Source organism: Sturnus vulgaris, unplaced genomic scaffold, assembly GCF_052056855.1.
Source record: "Sturnus vulgaris isolate bStuVul1 unplaced genomic scaffold, bStuVul1.hap1 Scaffold_194, whole genome shotgun sequence".
In the NCBI taxonomy this organism is placed as follows: Eukaryota; Metazoa; Chordata; class Aves; order Passeriformes; family Sturnidae; genus Sturnus; species Sturnus vulgaris.
This window is the reverse complement of record NW_028276164.1, coordinates 1114286-1139473: the sequence shown is the minus strand read 5'-3', so window position 1 is coordinate 1139473 and position 25188 is coordinate 1114286. Positions and strand designations below refer to the sequence as shown.

The following is a 25188-nucleotide window of genomic DNA, read 5'->3' as shown; positions in this document are numbered from 1 at the left end:
CATCTGATCCGGCACCGGGTGATCCACACTGGGGAGAAGCCCTATGAGTGTGAGGAATGTGGGAAGGGATTCAGAGACAGCTCCCATCTGATCCGGCACCAGATGATCCACACTGGGGAAAAGCCCTACGAGTGTGGGAAATGTGGGAAGAGCTTCAGAGACATCTCTGGTCTAATGCAGCACCAGGTGGTTCACACAGGGGAACGGCCCTACACCTGCTTGGAATGTGGGAAGAGCTTTGGACAGATCTCCAACCTGAGATACCACCAGCGCATCCACACCGGGGAGAGGCCCTACGAGTGTCCCAAGTGTGGGAAGAGGTTTCAGAGAAGCTCCAATCTCCTTGTACATGAGCGGATTCACACAGAGGAGAGGCCCTTCCGCTGCCCCGACTGTGGGAAGGGCTTCCAGCAGAACTCCAACCTCATCAGGCACCGGCGCATCCACACTGGGGAGAGGCCCTACGAGTGTCCTGAGTGTGGGAAGAGCTTCTCCAGGAGCTCCGACTTGACCCGACACCAACGGAGGCTCCACTAAGGGAAGCCCTGTGAGTGCCCCGAGTGTGGGAAGAGCTTCATGCTCTGCTCCAGCTCCATTCCCCATGGGAGGATCGGTGTTGGATGATCCCCAGTGACCCCCGTTGGGCAGAGCCTTGGTGATCCGTGGTCCTGGTGATCCGTGTTGGGAAGACACCTGGCTGGGGGAGCTCTGCATCATCCTGTCTCCCTGGATGAATGCAGGGACAGGAACGTCCATTGGGATGGAAACCAACATTGGGAATTCCTTGGGGAGAGTGAATTTGTTGATGTTCAACCCCAGAAAATCTTCTGTTTTCAGTCCTATCTTCTGGTGGCTTCAAGGAATACTGAATGGTCTTGGTGGTCTTTTCCATCCTCAGAGATTCCAGGATTTTGATTTTTGATTTTTTGATTGTCCAAGGGTGTTTTCCACAGCAAAATGGTGATGAACTGGGGCAAAGACCAAGATTTTGGAGACAGTGGGGTGGAAACACCTCCAAAAGTATTCTTCCCTCACTCCTTCCCTGCTGGATTCTCAGCCAGCATGGACACAGAAATCCTTTTATTTTGGGCTGGATTTGCTTTTCATTTCTCTTCATCTCTTTAAAACATCCAATCTTGGGATAAAAATAAAGACACTGAACTGAGACTTGGGTAGGGAGAAAGACATGGTGGGACACAGACATGGAGAGTGACATGGGGACACATGGACATGGAGGGGGACGTGGCCATTCGTGGGGACATGGGGGGACACGGGCATGGATGGAGATGTGGAGGACAGTGACAGGGATGGAAACATGGTGGGCACACAGCCATGGGTGAGGACATGGTGGGACATGGCCAGTGACATGTGGGGACACGGCCACGGCCGGTGCCATGGGGGGAACTTGCAGGGGCTGTGGGGGATGCTGGCTTGGAGGGAGTTGAGGGTTCCTGGCAGGGACTTGGGGCTCGCTGAGGCCTTTGGGGACCCCAGGCCGAGCGGCTCCGGCTGCGCTGGGAGACCCTGGCGGAGGTTCTGGGGCAGCTGCTCAAGGACCCCCTGCCCTGGAGCCCCAGCCGAGCATTGGGCTCCTGGAAGGGAATGAACGTCCTTGTCCCCAGCAGGGAAATCCCAGCACCCCCAGGGTGTCAGGGGCAGGTGAGAGGCCACAACAGGGAGAGGAAAGCCAGACACAGCTGTCCTTCTCCAAAACTGCACACTGTAAATCGCAATACTTTGGGATTCCACCAGAAAGAAGATTTCAAGAGGTGCCTGAATTGAAGGAAAGGGGAATGGGACTCCCAGAGATAGCAGGAGGGGCCTGGAAACCTCAAAAAGAAGCATGAGGTCGGGGTGGTTGAGTGGGGGACAGTGGAAAAGGGCTGGAAGAGCATGGGAAAAGAGGTGGCTGGTACCCCTAAAGAATTGGTCAGGGCCCTGGGACCACCAAATTGCACTGAGAGATGTCCCACACCACCTCCTTTCTAGTCCTGCCTCCTCTCCAGTCCTTCTCCCAGTCCTTCCTCAGCCCCCCTCCATCCCTTTTCTTGCTCCCCCTGGGCCCAGCACCCACCCTTCACCCCCCCTGTTTTCCCAACACCATCACATCCTGTGGTAGGAGCTGGGATGGAGCCAGGGCAGGTCGGGCTGGGGCAGCGCTGGGCTCTTGGGCCAGCCTGGGCACCCCCCCATGCACCCCCTCCCCAAATTCCCCTGTTTGTTTATTGGGGTCCTGGCACCTTTGGGTTTGGCACAGTGTCGTGTTGGGGTTCAGGGTCCCCCCAAGGTCCCCCAGAGTAGGGTGAGAATGGGGGGACACCACCATTCCTGGGGGTCCCCATTCCTGATCCATGCTGGGGCCAGTTCTGCGACCCCCCCCATCATGGCTCCCCCTGCGGGGTCCCTCCAAGTCCTTCCCCACTGGCCCGCAATAAACAGGACCATGCGAACTGGGAAGCTTTATTGGGAATACTGGGAGCAGCCGTTCGGGGGCAGAGTGACACCGGGCTGGGGGTCCCCGGGGGGAGCACACACGTTCACCCGAGTCCCGCTGGCCCCCAGACAGGTGAGCTCCCAGCAGCACCAGTAGCACCAGTAGGGCCCCAGCTCCCCCGACACGCCCCATGCCCAGCGCCGGGCGGTGCCGCCAGCCCCAAAGCAGCCGCGCTGTGCCCTGGGGGGGTCCCCGCGGCCCCGCCCCACGCGGCACTGGGAGCACCAGTCCGGACCAGTTGGAAGCGTGGGCGGGCGGCACCAGAACCCACGGAACTGAGTCCACCACAAGGCGTTTAGAACCCCCAAAATTGGCGGAAACCATCAGGATTCTCCCAAAAAAGGGGTCACATCTGCCCATAAACTAACCGGGAAATCCCCCAAAGCGTTTATGACCCTCTAAAACTGGTGGAAAGCACCAGGATCTTCCCTAATATCGACTTCTGTGCTAATTTCACCTGGGGAGAAGAAACTCAAGAGAGAAATTCTCTCTGTGAGAACTCCCTCTGGGAGTTGATGGGACCAATTGGAGGCTGGTTTGGTTATTGACAGCCTGAACAACCAATTGCAGAAAGTTAGTTCGCTCGGTGAGCACACATTTTGAAGGCGGTAACCGGGGAAAAACTCTCATTTATTTCCGGTGGCTGAGCAGGTAACAACGGCCCGGCCCGGGCTCCCTCCCATGTGGGGGGAGCTCGGGAGGCCGCTGGGCCCCGTTTGCAAACCAGGGAACCCGATGGCCGGGGGGAGGAAAGGCTCATTGATGAGACCTTAGCCCGGCTTCCTCCCCTACGAGCCCGCGGCTCTGGGGGGGCCCGGCTCCTGCTGCTGGCTCGGAGCAGCTTTGGAGGGGCCGAGCCCGCCCAGCCCCCGCACGGCCTGGGGGAGGCAGCCGGGCCCTGTCTGGAAGCAGGGGTGGCCATGGGCAGTGTGGGGCTGCAGCAAGCTCCAGAAAAGCTGATTAACATCTCAGCCGCCCCCACACCCAGCGCCGTGACTTCTGTGTGAAACTTTAACTCTTTAGTGCTCAGGTAAGATTTTGCAGACCTCCGGCTTTCCTTTGAATATGAGAGGGGAAAAAGGAGATGCTCCAAAGTCGGTGAAGCAAGAGCTAAGTTTCTTTAGATGAAAGGAGAATGAGGAGATGCTGTGAAGATGGCTGAAAATCCTTTTGTAAGATTGTAGGGATGAACTGATGTACTGAATATTCCTGTAAACCATGGAGAAAGACACGGGGAGGTTGGAGATGTTCCATTTGATAGATTGTTAATCAAAGGCATCTGTGTTGAGAATCCTTTGCCCCGAGGAGAAAAGGGGATCTCTTTTTCTGGAGATGGAGCATGAACAGAGAGAAAGAGTGATGAAGAAAATGTTTGGTTTCGAACAGTTAATTCTTAAAAGTAAATACCCCGTGAGTATGGCCCATAAGCACAGCTTTGGGAAAGCTGTGAAGATGGGAGGAACTTCACTACTTTGCAAGTTTTTTCCCAGGCAGATGTAAATCGTGAAAGTGAAGCCATGAGAGGACTGGTTTTTTCCCTTCTTGTGGTGAAGTCACTATGGCCTGACAAGAGGAAACTTCTCTCTCCAAAGTGAACTGAAAAGGACTATTTACCTTGGGAACTGGCTGAAGTAGTTTTTTGTATGTTTGTTTTGTTGTTATGAAGGTTGGGAGAGGGAAGGAAGGAGTGCTCTAGAGATCTTATTCTGAATTTGCTTTTCTTTCTCTTTCTTTGTGTAGTTAATAAAGTTTTTTATACCCTTTTTAAGTTTTAGGCCTGCCTTGCTCTTTTGCTCCTGGTTCTGTCTCACAGCAGAAAAATTAGTATATTTAAATTGGCAAAACTATAGCAATGGAGGAGAGTGTCAGCAGCTGCAGCTAAGGGCTCGTGTCCCATCAGAGTCTCTAACGATGGCACCAACGCTGCTGCCTTGCAACAGCCGACTCTGGAAGGCGAGTGTGCCCTCGAGCAGAGCCGCTGAGGTCAGTCAGGGGGACAGGCTGCAGCTGAAGCTGCCAAGCGTTGCTGTGATTCTGGCAAGTCAAGAGAAAACCATGGTGACCACTTTCCCTGACAACCTTTGCCAAGCCACGAAAAATTGTGCACACAGCATCCCCTCTTTTGGCATCCTGTCTGGTGTGCATGTCTTCCTGAGGAGGTACAAGCCTTCTGGGTGCTGCTGTTCCTGTGCACACTCTGGTCATTTTTCTCTGGTGTCCAGAGCCACGCTGACAGCAGGAGCTCCGCAGGCCAGCTCCAGGAGACATCGTTCTTGCCATGGTGGCAGCAGCTCTGTGGGTCCCGAGCTCAGTGTCAGGCGAGTCTTGGCCACACAGCACAGTGGCCTGGACAGCTCTGGGGACCCGGGCTGATCGCCAGCGCTGCCACTTCCCACTGCTCCTCGCCTGCAGCAGCCAGTGGCCGTGCTCCAGCAGGGCCTCCTTGTCCCTCCTTGTCCCTCCTTGTCCCTGGCCAAAGCAGCCTGGGCACCTCGGGGCTGTCCCCACCGTCCTGCTGAGGCCAGGCCTCGAGGGCTTCTGCCACGGGCACCAGAGACGCGTCGGGGAAGCGCCAGAGCAGCCGGCTGGCAGGAAGAAGGTGGCTGTCTGGGGGCTGCTTATGGCCTCTGCCACCCAGTTCCTCAGGGCTTCCCACCAACCCATCCACACAAGTCCTCCTGGCCCATCACAGCCTCCCGCCACCCAGCGCCACACGCATCCCCCTCACGCCTTCCCACTGCCTTCTCCGGGCAGGCCTTGGCAGCACCGCAGCCCTTCATGGCCTCCCACTGTCCCGTGCCCTCCACGCCTCCCCCAGGCCTGCCTGGCTGCTGAAGGAGCTCCAGAGGAGCCGCATCAAGAGGCACCTCAGAGCCCTCAGCAATCCAGCCAGCAACACACGGGCAGGACACAGATGGCGCTTCCAGGCTGGCAGAGGGGTGCTGGCCATCTCCAGGGACCGGTCTCTCAGGGATCCCCGCCGCAGCTCCAGCCTCTGCCCGCCCGCTCTGTCAGAAGCCTTAAGGCTTCCACAGAACCACCAAAGGCCAAGGGCCTTTTGGCCACTTTCCCTTCCACTCCGCACGCTTGGCCAACTTGCCGAGCACAAGCACCCTTTTTGCCCTCTTCCCCATTGGCCTGAAGACTCTGGGCACCAAAAGAAAGCTCCTGGACCTCTGTGTATGAAAACAGCAATTTACTAATCCTACAATGGGGTGAAAGAACGTCCTTGAAGTGCAGAGGTGTTCCCTGCAGGCTCAGGTGGCCCCAGCAGACGCAGCCTCCCGGATCAGTTCTCCACAGTGCTCACGCAGGACAACCAGCCCCTGCGACACAGGGAAGGCCGTGACTTCCAGAGGTGGCGGAATCCATCTCGCATCTGCTGGAGTCGGGAGGAGGGAATGCTCTGTACAACTCTGTTGATGTACAGCGTCTGAAGAGCCAGGCATGAGATGGCAGGGCTGGTGTCATCTGTCATGTCCTGAAGAGCTGGAAGAGAGAGGAACAGAGCCACAGTCAGAGCCTGCATCTGCAGGGACCTGGGGAGACCCTCCTGCCCCATCCATCCCACACGGCAGCTCTTGCCATGGCCTGGAGGAAGCAGGAGACAGCAAGGATCAGCTGGAAGGCGCTGGCCACGAATGTCCCTCCCGCAGGCCCCTGGAAGGTCTCTGTGCTCTGCCCACGCCGCCCCTCGTGCGCGCAGGGAGCAGAGCCCTCCCAGCCGGGGCAGGGAACGCAGCTGCCAGCGCCAGCCCCCGCTGACAGCCCGCTGGCCTCACTCACCCCTGCACATGAGCTGCAACTCTCGCTGCTGCTCTCTCAGGAACCGCCCGGCCATCCCTGCCAACACAGAGCCTGTCACGGCCCCAGCCGCACAGCTGCCCCGCAGCGGCGCTGCCAGCCCTGCGGCCACAGCAGCGCCTTCCCCTGCAGGGCTCAGGCCCGGCCCTCGCCGCATCCTGACGCCCAAGGACACGGCTGCGAGAGGGCGGCAGCGGCGCCGAGGGCAGGCGGGGCTCCAGAGCCCCGGCCCGGATGGCGCTGCCGGGGCAGCAGGCGGGGCTGGGGCCGAGCTGCGGCGGGGCGGGGAGGGAGCCGGGCTTGTGGCTCACCGAGAAACCTGAGGGCCGCCTCTCGCAGGGGCTCCTGTGGGCTCCGCAGGTACGGCAGCGCCTGGCGCAGCAGCTCGGCCGCTCGGCTCCTGTCCTGTGCCAGCTGGAGAGAGCGGCAGGGCACGGAGGGAAGGGTTGGCGCGGGCTCTGTCCCTTGGCCCCGGCCTGCCCTGCCCGCACAGCCCTGAGCGGGGCAGAGGGCCCGGCAAGGCGCGGGCTTGATGGAGCTCGGGGCTCCATCAGCTCCGGCCCTGGGGCCAGAGGAGCCTGGAGAAGAGCCCGCGTGGGCAGCCCAGGGAAGGGAGCAGCGTTCTTACCAAGCACTCGCCAAACCTCCACATCTGATCCGCCATCAGCAGGTGCTCAAGATCTCTCCTCTTCAGGAAGCTTAGTGCAGAAAGCAGCGTTTCACAAGAGGCCTGCAGAGCAGCAGAGACCCAGAGATGGCACCGCAGCCCAGGGCACAGGACCTGCCTCCCTGTGCCAAGGCCAGGAGGAGGCTGGAGCCCATGAGGTGCCCGGGTGCAGGGAGACAGCTGAGCCCCCTGCCAGGAGGACAGCAGCGCCCAGGAGTCCTCACCTCTGCCACACGCATGTTCTCATCGTGGCAGTTGAAGAAGAGTGGCAGCAGGCTCTTGCTCACAAGCATCTTGAGGGGCTTTTTACCCTTAGCCGCTACCAACCTCATCACCTCTTGGAAGAGGCGAATGGAGAGCAGCTGCACATGGCGGTTGTCCTGTTGGAAAGGAAGCAAAAGCCCTGCTCCAGACCCCTCTGTGCACAGGCCCAAAAATCCACGGGGCACCACACTTGGGGGCAGCACCCAGTGGCCGTGGCTGGGGGCACAGAGCCTTACGTTGTCCAGCAGTGGCCAGAGCGCGCCAGCCAGCCGCAGGGCGATGGGGCTGGGTATTGCGAGGTGTCTGTGCGAGAGCAGAAAGCTGAGCACCGCGACGGTCATCTCAACGATGTCTTCATCTGCATCCCGCAACAGGTCCGCAAGGCTTTCTGTCAGGCTGTACATTCGAATGTTCTGCATGGAAGACAAGGCAGGGCAAGCCCACGCTGCTGCTGCTGCTGCCGTGGAGCCCAGGGGCCGAAGGCCTGTCCTGAAGCACTCGGGCAGCTGAACAGCAACGCAGGAGAGCTGGGAGCAGCTGCCACAGCTCCCAAAGCCCAGCCAAGCCCAAGGGGCTGCTTTCCCCAGCCCCACGCTGCCAGCACAGCTTCAGCCGCTGCTGTCTTCTCACCATCGAGGGGTCCTTGCTGAGCTGCACGAGGCATCTGAGCACCAGGCGACGCATCTCTCTGGACGTGCTCTGCAGGCGCCTTGCCATGATCTCCAGGAGGCTGTCACCCCATTCTTTGATGTCCAGGAAGTCCAGGACCTGAAAGGCACAAAGCAGTGACCGGGGTGCCCAGCTGGCAGGAGCTCAGAACTGCACAGGCCTGAGCCAAGGCAGCAGCACAGGGCACGGGCACCGTCCCAGGCAGCTGTGGCTGTGAGAGGGCAGAGAGGTGGGAGGCAGCTCAGCGAGGTTGTGCTGCCCATGGGGCTCACCTCCACAAGGAACGCCATGGCAGGCAGCTGCCAGTCTGAAATGTCTTGGCTGAGGAGCTCCAAGAGGCAGGAGATGAAGCTGCAACACCAGATCATGGAGACACAGCGCATCTCCCTGGTGGGGGGAAAAGGCATCATTGCCCCTGAGCCGAGAGGGCAAAGCTCTCCCAGGAGTGACCCACGGAGCTCTGGTCTTTTCCCAAGCACCCCGTGGGCGCTTTGGGAGGCGGCTGTTCCCGGGCACCCTCCTGTGCCAGCCTTTTCCAGTCTGCTCGTCCGTCTCTTTGTGACAAAGCCCTCTCACCCATGCCCATGGGAACTGTGTGGGGCACCCTGGGCACAAGTGCCGGGGGCAGCAGGGAGAAGGGGGTCTCACCTGGCCAGGAGTCCCACTGCATAGTGGTGGGTGTCAGTACAGAGCAGCGTGTCCCAGCCAGCCTTGCCTTCCATGGCTACCACAACACGCTCACACTGCACTCGGCAGAGCAGGACCTTCAGGGTCTGCACCGCAAACCTGTGTGCAGAGCAAAGCCCAGGTCATGCTGGCAGCCCTGGCTCCTGCCTTGGAAGGGATGGGGAGACTGGGAGGACTGGGATGGAGCACCTTTGGGGGTTGGTGGCAAGGCCCAGTTGCTCCTGGCACCCCTTCCAGAAGGTATCAACCTCCTCTGGCGTATCCAGTGCGCTGATGTAAACTTGGAAGAGCAGACACAGAAAGAGACGGGGAAAATACTCCAACACTATAGGTGGGCACCAGGTCAGGTTGAAGACCCTCCACAGTGTCACGGTTGCCTGCAAAAAATGAACCACCCAGAGACAACACTCAGTGCCAAGACATCCGTGTGGCAGGGCCCGAGCATGCCAGGGAGAGGCCGGGGGAGACACCGCGGGGTCACCCAGCCTGGTGCCCCTGAACCTTGCCCCTAAGGCAGGTTTCAGCCCAGTGCCTGAGGCAGAGAGATGCAGCTGGGGGGAGGACAGAGAGCTAGCTGCTGGAGAGGTGGCCTAGGGGCAAGCCAAGGTCAGTTGCAGGAACTCACAGCCAGGGCAAAGACTCCTGTGCTGTCCCCATCGGAGGTGTACACACTGTCCACTGGCCAGGCGTTCAGCACATTGAGGAGTATCTGCAGCGCCGGCTCCGCAGTCCCAGTGGAGGACATGATCACTCCCCACATGGCCGTAGCAGCTCTGTGGGGTCAGAGCTCTGTGTCACGGGTGTCTCGGCCACAGCACTGTGGCCTGGGCTGCTGCAGGGGCCCGCGCTGGCCGTCAGCCCTGCCTCTGCCCACTGTCCCTCGCTGGCAGCACCCAGCCAGCCCACGGGGGTGCAGGCATCTTGAGGGGCAGGGAGGGAGCGTGGCAGCACGCTCAGGGGCTGACATGGCAGCACTGGCAAACGGAGGAGCCAGAGGCTCCTGGGACTGTCCCCCTGTCTGGCAGTCACCAGGGACAGGCTCTACAGGGTAACGGGCCGGGGAACCCTAAACCCTCAAGGCAGGTGGGGCTGCCGTACCTGTCACCCGATGGGGCCCAGCGCAAGAGAGTCATCAGCACATCGCAGGGGTATTGCCTGGTCAGCTCCAGAAGGGCCTTGTCCAGCCTGTGCCCAGCAGACTCATTGGCCGTGAGCCACTTGTGGATGTACCTCACCATGGCTGGCACCTGCAGAAGGCCCGGGGAGACTTGGACACCTGCCCGAGCAGCAGGTTCCCCAGCTTCCCTTGAGAAGTGCTGCCCTTCCCACCCTATTGGTCTGGGCCTCAAAGACTGAAGAAACCCAGCAGAGCTGGCTTGAGGCGCCACAAAATTCCTGGGGTGATCAAGCCCTGGTCACAGGCTGCTTACTTGCTTTGGATTGGAGACACCCTTCTCCACAAGCAAATCCAGCATGGCAGCCCCGGTCTCAGCAGTGAAGAGGGGAAAGTTTGCCAAGAGCCCAGTGCCCACACCGGTGGTCTCTTCCCACCAAATGCACATGATGAATTCATAGATCATCTGCAGGAGAAGGGCAGGAAGAGAGGGAGAATCCATGGAGTGCTCCAAGCACGGTGCTGGGCTGAGCAGTGACAGCAGGCCCAGCCCAGGTGGGGATGGCTGCAGTACCTGCGCTGTTCTGCGGAAGCGGCCACGGGCAGGGTCCTGCTCTTGTGTCGGGTCCATGGCGGCACCTGGCAAAGAGCGAGCGCAGCCAGGGCTGAGGGGCTGTGGGAGAGGCCGGAGAACACAGGCCAGCCCTGCATTCCCAGGCAGGGACAGCCCTGGGATGCTCCAGGGATGGGGTGTGGCTGTCTGGGCGTTCAGCCCCAGCCCCTCTTCTGTCCTATCCATGGGCATGTTGGATGGGATGGGATGGGATGGGATGGGATGGGATGGGATGGGATGGGATGGGATGGGATGGGATGGGATGGGGCTAAGCTGGCTGCAGGCACCAGCCCTGTGGCCCAGCTCTGCTACTCACCCTCCTGCAGCAGCTGGATCTGCTCCAGCTCTTCAGGCTGCTGTGCTGAGGGAGCTGCAGCCACCTCCTCCTCCTTCACCCAGGCCAGCTTGGGCACTCTGGGTGGTGTCTGCTCCATGTCACTGTTTGGAGTTGGGACTGCTTGCAGGAGAGATGTCTTGGAAAAGCTCCAGATGAGCAAGTGCTGCAGTTGTGCCTTGTAGGCAGCTGCAACAGAGAAGCCTTGGGAAGGCTACAGGACACCGTGTCCTGCAGTCTGTCCTCGAGGCCACCTGCAGAGGAAACGCTTTGGAAAAGCTCCGGGTCAGTAGGGAACAAGCTGGCTGTGTGGGGGCTCCTCACAGCACCGCTCTCTCCGTCCTGTCCCGACGAATGCACCGAGCACTGTGGTGTGGCCGTGTCACCGCCAGCACCTATGTCACGACGTGTCACAAAGGGTCACCCTTGTACGCTCTGTCCCTTTCCTATTGCACGGTGACCACGGTGCACTGTGTCACAAAGAGCCCTAGGACACACCTCCACGTGCCCTGGGGACACCCCCACCCAAAGTGGCCCAGCTTGCAAGGAAGACGTTCCCCCAGGGTTCGAGGACAGCCCAACAGGAATTTTAGGAATGGCTCAAACAACAAGCAGATGCTCCTCTGCTCTGCCTGCTCAGGGCAGCAGAAGGAGCCCCCACGGTTGCCGATGCAGCTGCAGCAGGAAGGGCATCGGGGCCTTCCACAGCAGCTTCCGGGGCCTCTCTGGGACAAGACCCGGTGCTGGGTGGCCGTCACACACACAGGAGTGTGACACAGACACGGGACGTATGGCCCAGGGCACGAATGCTGCTCTGAGCCCTGGGAGCAGTGAAATCAGCAGGTGTGGCAGAGTCCCTGCCAAAGGAGACCTGCCGCCCCCAAGGCCTGCCAATGCTGGTGCCTGCTCCTGCCACAGAGACCTGTGTCCCCTGGGGACTTCTCTGCCAGAGGACAGCCAAAGCCCACGTGCATTGGTGTGTGTGCTCCTTTCTGCAGGCGGCTGTTGGCAGGAGCACCTGGTGGCAACACTTGGTCTCTGTCAGAAGCTGTTACTCCTTCCCGGAATGATTTTTGCATGGAAGTGATTATGTGCAGTGTCCACGCATCTCCCCAGCCCATCACTGCCTCACACACGAGGTGACCACCAAGCCACTCTCCGGCCATCTGACCCGCAGCTGAGCCCTTCCCAGAGTGCCCGCACCCGCAGGGAGCGCAGGGCTGGATTTGGCCGCCAGAGAGTTGGTGACCCTCGTGAGATCCTCGGTGCATTTAGTTCCTACAGGAGTGTGGGCACCGCTGGGAAAGGATCTGCATGTCTTGTTAATTGGATGTTCTTCCACCGCTAGCCTGGGGCAGGATCTCTCCCGGTCCTCCTCTCAACTCCCGGGCCTCTCCTCAGCCAATCAGAGAAGGCACCAAAATAATTGAGCCAATCAGAGCGCGCGGCGCTGATGACTCCTCAGGCAGTCCCAGAGCGCCCAGAGCTCCTCACCTGGACTCCACCCGCGCCCCGCCCCCAGCGCCCCCCGCCAGGAGAATTTGGGGAGGGGGGTATCGCGTTTTATCTTCTTTTTTGTTGTTCCAGAGTCAGGATTAAATGCTCGAGAGACGGAATTTCGTGTTCGGACTCAAATATTTATTAATTCTTATCTATATTACAGTGAGTTCTACAGCACTTACAGCTAACAGGCTAAAGATGGCGACGTACCTCTCTCTACAAGGCTTTTTAAGGGCCAATGAGTCCAATTTAAAAAAGACACCATAATAGCCCAAGAACCAATCACCCGTGACCTGCAATGGGGAATTTTCTATCTAATTACAAAAGTACCACCTAGAGCCATGAAGAGAGTGAAGAAGAAAGAAACCTCCGCGCTAAAATATCCATCTTATTTAATATATATTACTACATTCTAAAATCACAAATTTTATTTTTCCACTATGTGACACTGCACATTTCTATTACAACAACACACCAGTGATCCCAGTTCTATCAGTCAATTCTGGAAACCTTCTTCACAGGCTCAGGTCAAAAGCAGTGTTTTCCTGGGGGTCAGTGCCTGTCAGCACAGAAAGCCCAAACCCCTCAGTTTCCAGGGTTCCAACAGGGGGAGGTGTCAGACCCTGCCCGGCGCTGGCCATGGGGCGTGTGGGGCAGCTGGGGCCCTACTGGTGCCACTGGGAGCCCCCCGGGCTGGGGGCGCGGAGCTCTCGGGTGAGCGGGAGAGGCGGGAAGGGAAGTGGTGGAACGGTGGAAACGGTGAGGAGACAAAGGGAAATGGGGAGATAGGACCCCCAAACAGATGTTGGAGAGGGCTGCTGACTGGGGAATGTTGGGAAAGGGGGAGGAAAATACAGAGAAGCCTGGAAAAGAGGAACTGTGACTGTGGGAAGAAGGGTCGCATGCCGGCCGTGGGGCACTGGGGGTGCCGAGTCGGGGTTGCCCCGCAGCTCTTGGCTACTGTGGGCTGCTGGGGGGCTGCTGGGGGGACACCCCCGGACCTGTGTCCTGCACACACAGCGCTGTTCCAGGAGATGGTTTAGTCCGAGTGTCACTTCATTCACGGCACCGACCGGCTGAGGTTCGTGGAGAGGAACATCTCCAAGCGGGAGCAGTTCCTGCACTTGGGCAGCGATGTGGGGCTGCACGTGGGGACACCTCCTTTGGGGACAAGGCTGCCAGGCACTGGAACAGCGACCCGCAATGGATGGAGTCCAGACGGGCTGCGGTGGACAGGCACTGCCGGCACAACTACGAGTTGTCCAGCCCGTTCCTCGTGGAGCGCAGAGGTGAGCGTGGGGCAGAGCGTGTCCCCTCGGGCCCTGCCCTGGGAATGACCCTGGAGCCCCTCAAAACCTCCCTGGGAATCACCCGAGACACGTCAGCCCTTCTTGTGCCCATCCCCGGGGCTTCCTGCACCCTCACCCCAAGTGACTCCAGTGGATCTCCCAGTCCATCCCAGTCTCTCCCAGTGTCCTCACAGTCCCTCCCAGTGTCACCAGAGTCCCTCCCAATTCCTCTCAGTCCACAGGTATTCCATTCCCTGTCCACTCCCAGAGCAGAAAAATCTCTCCAACCCCTTCCCCCCACCCAACGGGGATCACCAGGACCACGGATCACCAGGGCTCTGCCCAACGGGGGTCACTGGGGATCATCCAACACCGATCCTCCCATGGGGGATGGAGCTGGAGCAGAGCACGAAGCTCTTCCCACACTCCGGACACTCACAGGGCTTCCCTTAGTGGTGCCTCCGTTGGTGTTTGGACAAGTGAGAGATCTGTGAGAAGCTCTTCCCACACTCAGGACATTCGTAGGGCCTCTCCCCAGTGTGGATGCGCCGGTGGACAGTGAGGTGGGAGTTCCGTTTGAATCCCTTCCCGCAGTCGGGGCAGCAGAAGGGCCTCTCCTCTGTGTGAATCCGCTCATGTAGGAGGACATGGGAGCTTGTATAAAACCTCTTCCCACATTTGGGACACTCGTAGGGCCTCTCCCCAGTGTGGATGCGCTGGTGTCTTCTCAGGTTGGTGCTCGACTGAAAGCTCTTCCCACATTCCAAGCAGGTGTAGGGCCGTTCCCCTGTGTGGACCACCTGGTGCCGGATCAGATGGAAGCTGTCTCTGAATCCATTCCCACATTCCTCACACTCGTAGGGCTTTTCCCCAGTGTGGATCCTCTGGTGCCGGATCAGCTCAGACCTCCGGCTGAAACCTTTCCCACATTCCAAGCACTTGTGGGGCTTCTCCCCTCCATGAGGCTTCTCCACCAGCTCTGAGCTCTGCCTGGATCTCTGGCTGCCTTCCCGGCTCAGGGAGGGTCTTTCTTCCTCACAGCTCCCTGGGCTGGGTTTGCAGCCCCTCCTTGTGAGGGATCTCCGGGGCTTTTCTGCCTCCTCCATCCCCGCACACCTGAGGAATGAAAATTCCTGGTTTAGGGGGAAATAACAATAAGAGAGCTCCATAAACTGGGTGTTCCTCCTTGCCCAAGTCCATCTCTGGAAGTCATTGAGCATCTTGTGTCTGTAATAACCTCCCAACACCAAAATTCCTGCCCAAAATCCTCCAAACTTTAAGACACGGATCAAAAACTCCCCAAATATCAAGCTTAAGCCAAAATCCCCTCCAAAATTGTGCTGGGTTGAAAGCAAAACTAGTGAGAGACTCCAAGTCAGAAATACAATTTCATAAGAAAAATATAAGAGAAAAAAATCCATGCAATAGTACAAAAGAAAACACCTGACAGAATCAGAATACAACCTCACACCCCGCTAGTTAGGGTGGTGGTAGCAGTCCCGATGAAGTGGTCTTCTTGAAGCAGTGATGCTGTAGAAAGGTCTGGTAGCTCTCGTCCTCTGGAAACCAGTGGGTAAGGGCTGCCTTGGTGTTCCAAATCTCAGATTTTATCTAGGTAGGAAAGGCTTGGCTCCTCCCCCTGGCTGGAGCATCTCCCAATGGGATGATGGAATTTTATCAGTCATGCAGTGGCACTCAATGGCCCATTAACAGAAGATATCTTCCTGGAGGAAGGATGGGTTGTGGAAAAGATAAAGAACACTGCCCTACCTGGTTTTAACAGATGGCCCATTAGCAGAGGATATCTTCCACACAGATAAGGATCACTGCTCCACCTGGTTTTTTCCACCAGTCTTTGTTCTTTTGTTTCTTCCCGGGACCTGTGACTGGTTACTTCATGTTTGCTGCTGATTTCCTCTCCCTTTTGAAGATGAAAATGGTAAAAGTGTCTTTGACCTGCCTTGCTGGATATTGTGAAGAGGAACAGTCATCTACTGCATGTGGAAGTGTCACAGGTGGAGCAGAGTTCTGTGAGTGCTGTATCAAACCAGACCTCGTCAGACCTGCCAGAACAACTGGTCCATGCTGCCCTTCACTGCTCTGCCTGTTCCCCACTGTTCCATGCCAGAGTAATTTAACTGCTGTTAATTGGGTGTGTGTTTCACTCGAGCCAGTCCAGCAGAGCCAGCAGAAAGCAGCCCCAGAATGAATGGGGCTCTGCAGAGGAGCCCCAGACTATTCATCAGCCTGCCCGCAGAACTGGCTTCAAATCTGAACCCTTGTGACCACACTCTGAAGAAGACACACTTCTGATATTTCTGAGGCACTTATGACTGAGGCACTGCACGTGCTTGTGCACGTAAGAATCCCAAAGTGCTTTCTGTCAGGAAAATTAATCCTCAAACACCAGAGTTTTATGTCCAAAAAGGAGACATTATTGGAATAAAGGGAGAGGCCATGGGACATTCCCCTGGGATCTCTCCAGTTTTTGGAGGACGCAGCCTCTTGTTTATCCTATTTTCCTGGCCTCATTTCCCTCTCTCTCTCCCCATTGGCTGAGGTACTTGAGAGGCACAGACTTCCCGGAACGCCTGATACCTGAAATTCCCCTCTAATGTATAACCCTCCCTTTTAATTTTTAATTCTTACAGAATTCATAGTTTTCTCCCCCGTTGCTTCTTTCATCTTTCGATATCCAATTTCATTTATCAGCAGCCCTACAGTTTGTTTGTAAAGGCAAATATCTTTTTCCATTCATCAATCAGTGGAATCCATCCCATTGTTTCTTTTATCTCTCAGTGCTAGCCTTATTTACAAGCAGATCCACAGCTCATTTGTAAAGAAAAAATTCAACATTCCTCTCAATGTGGTTCTCTAAGAAGGCCATAACGAAATGCTTGCATGGGGGTTTTGGCTTCTGGAGCAGTGGGATAGGGCTGTTGTTGGTTCCTACCCGACCATCCCATGATGATGTAAGGGGTGAGGGATGCCATGTGTGCTGTGCACTGGCAGTGATCCTCAAGGAATCCTTCGAATCCTCTCCGTCGAGCTAGTCAAGCTCCTGGAAATGATAGGACAGAAAAAAAAATTTAAAAGTGCTCAGTTTTGTGCCCTTCTTCCCTTGTGGGGTGAGGGACAGGAGGCAGAGGTCCAGCTTGGTCTCTCTTTGACCTTTCCTTTGAGACAACACTGTCTGCTCCCACCACAAAGGCACAGAGGGTGCTCTTTGCCCCCACCAGTGGGAAGTGGCTCTGCTGACCCCACTAAGAGTGCTGGAAGATGAGTCTGTGAACGAAACAGTTGAATATTGCCTAGAGGGGGTAGCAGGCAGTAGATGTGCCGCCATTCTCTTTCCAGGAACCCACTGGGAGTACTTGAACTATCGACGATGAGAGAGAGATGGGGACACTGAATGGTGATCAAAATCCAATTTTTACTGAGCACTACATGTGCTTATATACCATTTACAGGAAGGCTGGTAATATTTTACTGCAATCACATAGACAAACCGTACACAGACAAACTCTGACATAGACAAACTTTACATTTGGACTTAGTAAAATCTTATTTCCCATAACCCAGACTTGATCCAGTCCTCTTGCAGTCAGGTCTCTCTTTGCTCTTGCCAGGCATCCTCGTTGTCAGGCTGCATTTGCTGATTAAATCTGCAGTATTATCAGTCTCATTTGCATTACCCATATCCACACCTCCCCCGTTTCCTTTAACTAAAAATACACTCTTAAGCGATTTGTCTATTAAATTCTTAACACACTGTAAAATACAAGGAATAACTACTACAATGCATAATATGATGCCTAATACATACAAACCTATTTGAACTAAATTCCTGATCCAGCCAGTGAGTCCCCAGTGCCCTAAGAGCCAGTTCAGCCAGTCGTACCCATTATCTACCCGAAGTTTATTCACACCTTCTTTCAGGGCTTGAGTGCTGGCATAGATGGGCTGGGAGTGGTCAGAAAGGTTAAGGCAACACATCCCATCGAATTCCTCAGCCACAGGCGGCGGCGGAGCTCGGAGGCGGCCCCAGCGCAGGTGGGAGCCGCGCTCGGTTGTGCGGGGGCTCGGGGCTCGCTGCGGGCCGAGGGGGCGGCAGGGGGCTCTGGCGGGTTGGTTGTGCCGGTGCCGGCCCGTGTTGGCGCTGGGCTGAGGGCGCTGCGGGAGCGGCTGCCCGCGGTCTCCTTCCCGCTGGGGCCTCGGCAGGAGCCGGTGCCGGAGCAGCGCTGGCTCGTCCCGGTTGCTGTGGGTGGCACAGAGGTGTCTGCCCTGTGCCCGGGGCTGTGCGGGAAAATTCCCGTGGCCAGAGGTTTGTGTGCCCACAGGAGACAGAGGAGTCCTGTAAAAGTGACTTTATTGATGAACAAAGAGAGAGGCCATGCGGCATTTGCCATGCGGTCTCTAAAGCGCCGCCTCCTTTTTCATCCTCATTTTCCCGTCTGCATCTCCCTCTCCCATTCCCCTCTGGCTGACGTTTTTGGAAGGTTCAGAGTTCCCGATCCGCCTACTGCATGTCCCTCTTAATATGCACCCCTACTACGATATTAATCTTACTGCTTTCAATCCCTCCTTTTCTTATTTTCTCAAGAATTGCCTTTACAAACTTTTAATTTCCATCGACTCAATCTCTTTTCCTGCATCCTCTTTGGCGCACGGTGTCTTCCATGGTAAAAAGCTGAGAGTTGCTGCAGCACGTCAGAGGAGGAGCAGCATTCGTTTAAGCCATGGTCTGCCAGGGAACCACGAAAACGTGTCCCATTCCCATCCTTTCTCCGGAATACGAGCTATTTTCATATTTCCTTTGCTATCTGTTGAACCACTTTTCGGTTATCATCTGTTTGCAAACCGCCGTTTGCGTCATTTAATTTTCCACAAACTCCTCCTTCTTCTGTAAGTAGATAATCTGATTCCATCCCATGGTGAAATGTCTCGTTCCTCATTTCAGCGGCTTGGTCAGCAGGAAGGTCAGGAGCTGGAGCTGCCTGCTTGGTTATTATTTCAGGGATACTTTTTAACCTAATTATGCCACTCAAATTATGGATGGGTTTTCTGTGTCCTGATATGAATTCGTTAGGGATCCCAGGGGCTGGTCCATGGTGTTGTAGCATTTGTTCTGGTGTCTGTTCATCTTTTTCCCTTTTTTGGGTGCCCCCTCCATCCAGGGCTGCATCAATTGACCACTTTTATCTTATGAAATGATAAAATGTTTGGATTCCCAACTCATTTCTCTGGACTAGCAAAAACACCTCATTGCTTTGGGGAGAGGCATGATCCCCGCACACACACTTTTTTTTCATGAAATTTGCTCAATATTCTCCGTTTGCTGTTTCCCTTTGCAGCTTAACCAGTTTCTGTTGCAGTCAGATATCCTCACTATGGGCTCTGCCTTTAGTTGTGCAAATTCCATCTGTGCAAGCAGGCAGAGCTGGGGGTGAGGGGCAGATGGACTCAGGGAAATTCCTCCCCCTGGCAAGAAGGCCCTTGGGCATTGTCCACACTTTTCCAGAGCAATGTTAATTTGCATTTCTATAACTCCTCTCCTGGCTGCCTGGAACTAGGATTTTCTTCCAGAGCAGCTATTAGGGGATTCACACGTGCAAGCTCACAATCTGCTTTATTTTTCTTTTCTATTTTTTTAACGATTTTTTATTAACAGTTTATGCGTTAAAGCCTCACCATTAATACTCTTCTAGGTTTGCAAAATGCAACTTAAAGGTGAGCTTCTAAAGATCCATTCCGAAATTCTCCCATCATTAAGAGTCAGCCACAAATATATAGAAAAATATTCCAATGCAATCAAGTCTTTTCTACCTCTTCTCCTAGGAGTAAAAATTGCTTGTCACACCCCTGGCCCAAACCTAACTGACAATCTAAAAGTAGGATTAATGTGAAAAGTTTTTCTCATGGTGTAATCTTGTCACTGAAACTGCAGGGACAATAAAAAACTCTCCAGCAATATCTTTAGTGTTAGAGAGTTAAGGCATTTCTTGATTCTGGTCAGGATTATTAACAGAAATCATTTCATCCACACATAGCCCGGGTGTGCAGAGAAAATCATTCCATGAGATGTGAATTTTACAAGATTTTTCCTGAAATTTTACAGTCTGAACCCATTGAAATCCATTGGTTTAGTGTTTATTGCTTCCAGGTTGTGTAGTTTTTAGTGTTTGGTTTCCTGTTGGACCTGGATTTCTCCTCCTGTGATGTTAATGAGGTCTCACTCCTGGATTTCCTTCTCAGCCTTTTCCAGACCAGGTGTCTCCATCTATGCCGGGGGGCAGTGTCTGGGGTGGGTGTTCCTTGATATTTGCTGATGTTTCCTTGATGTTTTGTTGATGTTTGTTATGTTTGTGGATATCTTTTGGGCTATTCCCAGTCTGATGAGATGTTAAACTCATCTCTGTTGAGTGGTCTAACAGTCCATAAAAAATACCTTTTAGAATTTCTTTCCTGAGAGAAAGGCAAACCGAGCCTGACTAGTAAAATGGAATGTAAAAAAATTTAAAGTTGGTATATTTTCCAACAGTGGAATCGCAGGCAGCCCAGTGTGTGAGTGTAATTGAGAGGCAGAGTCCTGGGTGGATGCTGTGAACAGCAAAGTGCCAAGGCAGGCTCTGTGCCAGCCCAGCTTCCTGTGGCAGAGATTTCACAAGAGACAGGATTCTGGCCACGGACTGCTTGAAATATACATCCCTTATCTCCAGCCCGCCCTAGGTGGAGAATTCCCAGGGTAAGGAATTGCAAAGATCAATTCCAAGGGAGATAATTCAATATCTGCCCTGGCTCTGGCCAAAGGTTATAATGGCCGGATGCTTGGCCTTCAGCCAAGGGCACACACTGACTCAGAAAACACTTCCTAAATGCAGCAACATGTTGCATATTCATAGACCTTCATGCATTATTCTGAATCATTCCCCTCCAACCTGTAAATCACTATTTTTTCCTTCCCTGGGGTTTTGGCGCCCCATAATCCAGGAATGTGAAGAATTTCCTGATTATCTTTTTTACCATTCTCCAAGTTTGTTACATGAACAAAAGATTTTTACATTATACTCCAAGAAAAATATATTTATCACACAAGTATTTATAAGTTTTGTTAATTGCAGAACTAAAAGAAACTATATTCATACAGCAATGTTTTCCAGCATATAGCATTCATTTTAATATTTGCAAAAACTCAATAATATAATGTACACTTAGAACACACATAGAAATCCAATTTCTTTTTCTCAGTCTGGAGGAGACATAGCTGGGGCACCAATCATTTTGTTATTTTTCATTTTCTCAGGTTTTTTCCTTTTCTCCTGTCCATACCACAATATTTAGGATATTTGGGTTTAAAAAGTCATAAAATGTTGTGGCTAGAGCAGAGATTCTTCAATCCAGGTCCTGCAATTTCCTATTAATCCTCAGAATTCTTGCACCTGCTTTTTTGTCCTGGATTACTTCTAAGATTCCCTGGTCCCTCTCTGGGTCAATACAACACAAACCCTCAGTCAAAATATGTCCCAAATATTTAACCCTTTTCTCCACCATTTCCTGTTTTGTTTCAAATACTCAAAAATGCTTTTTAGCCTGAACATTCAGCCATTTCACAGAGGCTTCTTCTACCACTTCTTGTCCTCCTGACTGGGGAAAGTCATCCACATCCTGCATTAACCCAATTTCTAGGTAAATCCTAGGGATAAATTCTTATGATATTTTCTGCAAGATTTGCCCCAATAAGGCTGGTGCTTCCCTGCATCCCTGCAGAAGGACCGTCCATGTCTTTTCCATTTTCCCTTCTACCTCTTGTTCCCACTCAAAGGCAAAATCCAGTTTACCATCCTGTGTAAGTGGGCATCCCCAGAAAGCATCTTTGCCATCAAGGACTGAATGGTGTCAGTGTGAGGAGGGCACCTGGTTGAAGATGGTGTAAGGATGTGAGAGCCCCTGGGTGCTGGGGCCCCCTTGGGCCCTGGGGTTCATCCCTCAGGGGCTGTAGAAACTCTGCCATGGCCTTTGCCTTCCCCTTGGCCTTTTCCTCATCCCTTCTTGCATTCCCCTGCTGTGCCTTTGTGACCAAGTGCTCCAGGGGCTTCTTCTGCCCCTCCTGCAGCCCCCTCAGTGCCTGGGGGTGCTCATCCTCTGACAGCTGCTGAGCTTTCTGCTAAATCATTCCTTTCTGCAGTGACCCAAGGAAGATGTTTAAAAGCGAATCTGGATCCTTGCATGTCCAATGCCCATTTCCCAGCTGTTCCTTCGTGCTGCTCCTTGTGCTGTGGCTGCCGTGGCCAGCCCGTATCCCAGAGCCGGTGCCTGTCCTGCCGCAGTGTCCAAACGCGGCCCCCCCGGCGGGCAGGGCCGGCAGCTCCACGGGGCCGGGCAGCGGCCGGGGCGTCCCGCAGCCTCCTGGGGGCCGGGGGCCACTGCCGGGCCTGCAATTGCCGGGGGGTGCTGGGCTCAGGCAGCGCCCGGCGCTGAGCCCCGGCTGCCCCACAGCCCCGGCCCGGCCCCGCAGCTCCCCACAGGCCCCCAGCCCGTGCTCCCGGTGCCGCCCCTCTGCGCCCGCTCCTGCCGCTGCCCAGCACAGAGAAACCCCCTGCAATCCTGACCTCCTTGTGTGCCTGTCCTGGCAACCGGGGATACAAAGGATCTGCATCAGCTGGCAACTTCTGAGGATAAGAGCCTGCTGGAAAACATCCCCATCCTCAGTATTTTTCTCTTTCTCCTCTGTTCCATTATCCTTTTTCTTCCCACATAGATTCCTCCTTTTGCTTCTTGCCTGAACCATATTCCTTCCTGCACACTCTCCCCTTCACCCAGTCCCTTCCCAGCACACCAACACCATTTATCCCCTGTTGTCTAAATCCCTTCTGGACTTCCCTTATTGCCCCCCTGGGTGTCCATGTCCTTGATTACCTCCGGGGAATGTGCAAACTCCCTCCACATGCTCCCAAGGGACTCTTCAGAGATATTTTGGGATCATCATCCCTCTGGCCGGGAGCCCTTCCTGGCTTTCCCTTTCTACCCTCCATGGGTGCCCTGCCATGTTTAGTCCCCGAAGATGCCACTGTAGTCACTGGTGAGATTTTCAGTGCTCTCTGGCTGCCGACTCTTCCCAGCCCCCCTGATCTGTCACTCGTCTGTCTCCTGGCCCCAGCGCCCCCCGGCAGGGGAATTTGGGGAGGTGGGAGGGGGGGAGCGCCAAGGCCGGGCCCCCCCGCGCTGTGGTGGCGGCAGCGGCTGCAGTGGGGAGCGAGTGCGGGCGGGAGCGGCCGAGAGCCCAGCGCTGCCCCAGCCCGAGCTGCCCCAGCTCCATCGCTGCCCCTGCGCTGGGATGCTGTGGGTTTGGGGGGAAGAGGGAGCCGGCAGTGGGTGCTGGGCCTGGGGGCAGCAGGAGGAGGGAGGGAGAAGCAGAGTTGAAGAACAAAATGGTCAAACGATGCATATCGGAGGAGAAGGTGGGATTGTGCAGCAAGTAGAGGAATAGTAGGAGGAAGAGGAGTGTGAGGAAGAGCAGGGACACAGGAGGAGGAGGAGGAGGAGGAGGAGGAGGAGGAGTAGAAACGGGAAGTAGCACAAGATTCCAAACCTCCCTATTTCTACAGCGTCCCTCCAGTCCCAGGGGGTTGGTCCCCCCCCCAACATTCAGCAGGTGACCGGAGAGGAGGATCCACGATTTTCAGAGGGGTGAATCTTGGTGTTTCTGAGCTTTTTTGGGCTAAAAGTTGGTTCTTTGTTTTTTTGCTGGGCCTGAATCCATATATTTTGCAGGGAGTTTTGGCTGAGTCTTAATGTTTGGAGAGTTTTTGATCTTTGTCTTGATGTTTGGAGGACTTTTGTGCTGAATCTTGATGTTCTGGAGGTTCTTACAGACACAAGATGCACAGTGACTTTGTGAGTTGCACTTGGGCAACGAGGAACTCCCAGTCCAAGGTGCTCTCTTCTCTTATTCTTTCCCCAAACTAGGATTTTTCATTCCCATTGCATGGGCAGATGAAGGAGGAAAAGCCCCGTAGATCCCTCTCGAGGAAGGGCTGCAAACCCAGCCCAGGGAGCTGCGAGGAGGAAAGACCCTCCCTGAGCCGGGAAGGCGGCCGGAGATCCAGGCAGAGCTCAGAGCTGGTGGAGAAGCCTCCTGGAGGGGAGAAGCCCCACAAGTGCTTGGAATGTGGGAAGGGTTTCAACTGGAGCTGTGAGCTGATCCGGCACCAGAGGATCCACACTGGGGAGAAGCCCTACGAGTGTGGGAAATGCAGGAAGAGCTTCAGTGTGATCTCCAGCCTGTTCCGGCACCAGGTGATCCACACAGAGGAACGGCCCTACACCTGCTTGGAATGTGGGAAAAGCTTTGGATGGATCTCTGCCCTGAGAAGACACCAGCGCATCCACACCGGGGAGAGGCCCTACGAGTGTCCCAAGTGTGGGAAGAGGTTTCAGACCAGCTGCAATCTCCTTCTACATGAGCGGATTCACACAGAGGAGAGGCCCTTCCGCTGCCCCGACTGCAGGAAGGGATTCAAACAAAACTCCACCCTCATCAGGCACCGGCGCATCCACACTGGGGAGAGGCCCTACGAGTGTCCTGAGTGTGGGAAGAGCTTCTCCAGGAGCTCTCACTTGACCCAACACCAACGGAGTCACCACTAAGGGAAGCTCTCTGAGCGCTCCGAGTGTGGGAAGATCTTCGTGCTCTGCTCCAGCTCCATCCCCCATGGGAGGATCGGTGTTGGATGATCCCCAGTGACCCCCGTTGGGCAGAGCCCTGGTGATCCGTGGTCCTGGTGATCCCTGTTGGGTGGGGGGAAGGGGTTGGAGAGATTTTCCTGCTCTGGGAGTGGACAGGGAATGGAATGGCTGGGGACTGAGGGGAAATGGGAGATACTCTGGTGTCACGGGGAGGAACTGTGAGGACAGCAGGAGACACTGGGATGAACTGGAAGAGCCACCGGAGTCACTTGGGGTGAGGGGGCAGGAGGTCCCGGGGATGGGCACAAGAAGGGCTGACGTGTCTCGGGTGATTCCCAGGGAGGTTTTGAGGGGCTCCAGGGTCATTCCCAGGGCAGGGCCCGAGGGGACACGCTCTGCCCCACGCTCACCTCTGCGCTCCACGAGGAACGGGCTGGACAACTCGTAGTTGTGCCGGCAGTGCCTGTCCACCGCAGCCCGTCTGGACTCCATCCATTGCGGGTCGCTGTTCCAGTGCCTGGCAGCCTTGTCCCCAAAGGAGGTGTCCCCACGTGCAGCCCCACATCGCTGGCCAAGTGCAGGAACTGCTCCCGCTTGGAGATGTTCCTCTCCACGAACCTCAGCCGGTCGGTGCCGTGAATGAAGTGACACTCGGACTAAACCATCTCCTGGAACAGCGCTGTGTGTGCAGGACACAGGTCCGGGGGTGTCCCCCCAGCAGCCCCCCAGCAGCCCACAGTAGCCAAGAGCTGCAGGGCAACCCCGACTCGGCACCCCCAGTGCCCCACGGCCGCCCTGGGACCCTTCTTCCCGCTGTCCCAGTTCCTCTTTTCCACCCTTCTCAGTATTTTCCTCCCCCTTTCCCAACACTCCCCAGTCACCAGCCCCCCCCCAACATCTGTTTGGGGGTCCCACCTCCCCATTTCCCTTTCTCTCCCCACCGTTCCACCACTTCCCGTCCCGCCCCTCCCACTCACCCGAGAGCTCCCCGCCCCCAGCCCGGGGGGCTCCCAGTGGCACCAGTAGGGCCCCAGCTGCCCCACACGCCCCATGGCCAGCGCCGGGCA

At 55.6% G+C, this 25188-nt stretch overlaps 1 pseudogene; it reads left to right on the top strand.

Annotated features, from left to right (window-relative positions):
- Positions 1–24082, top strand: LOC148218172 (uncharacterized; annotated as a pseudogene).
- The last annotated feature ends 1106 nt before the right edge of the window (positions 24083–25188 follow it).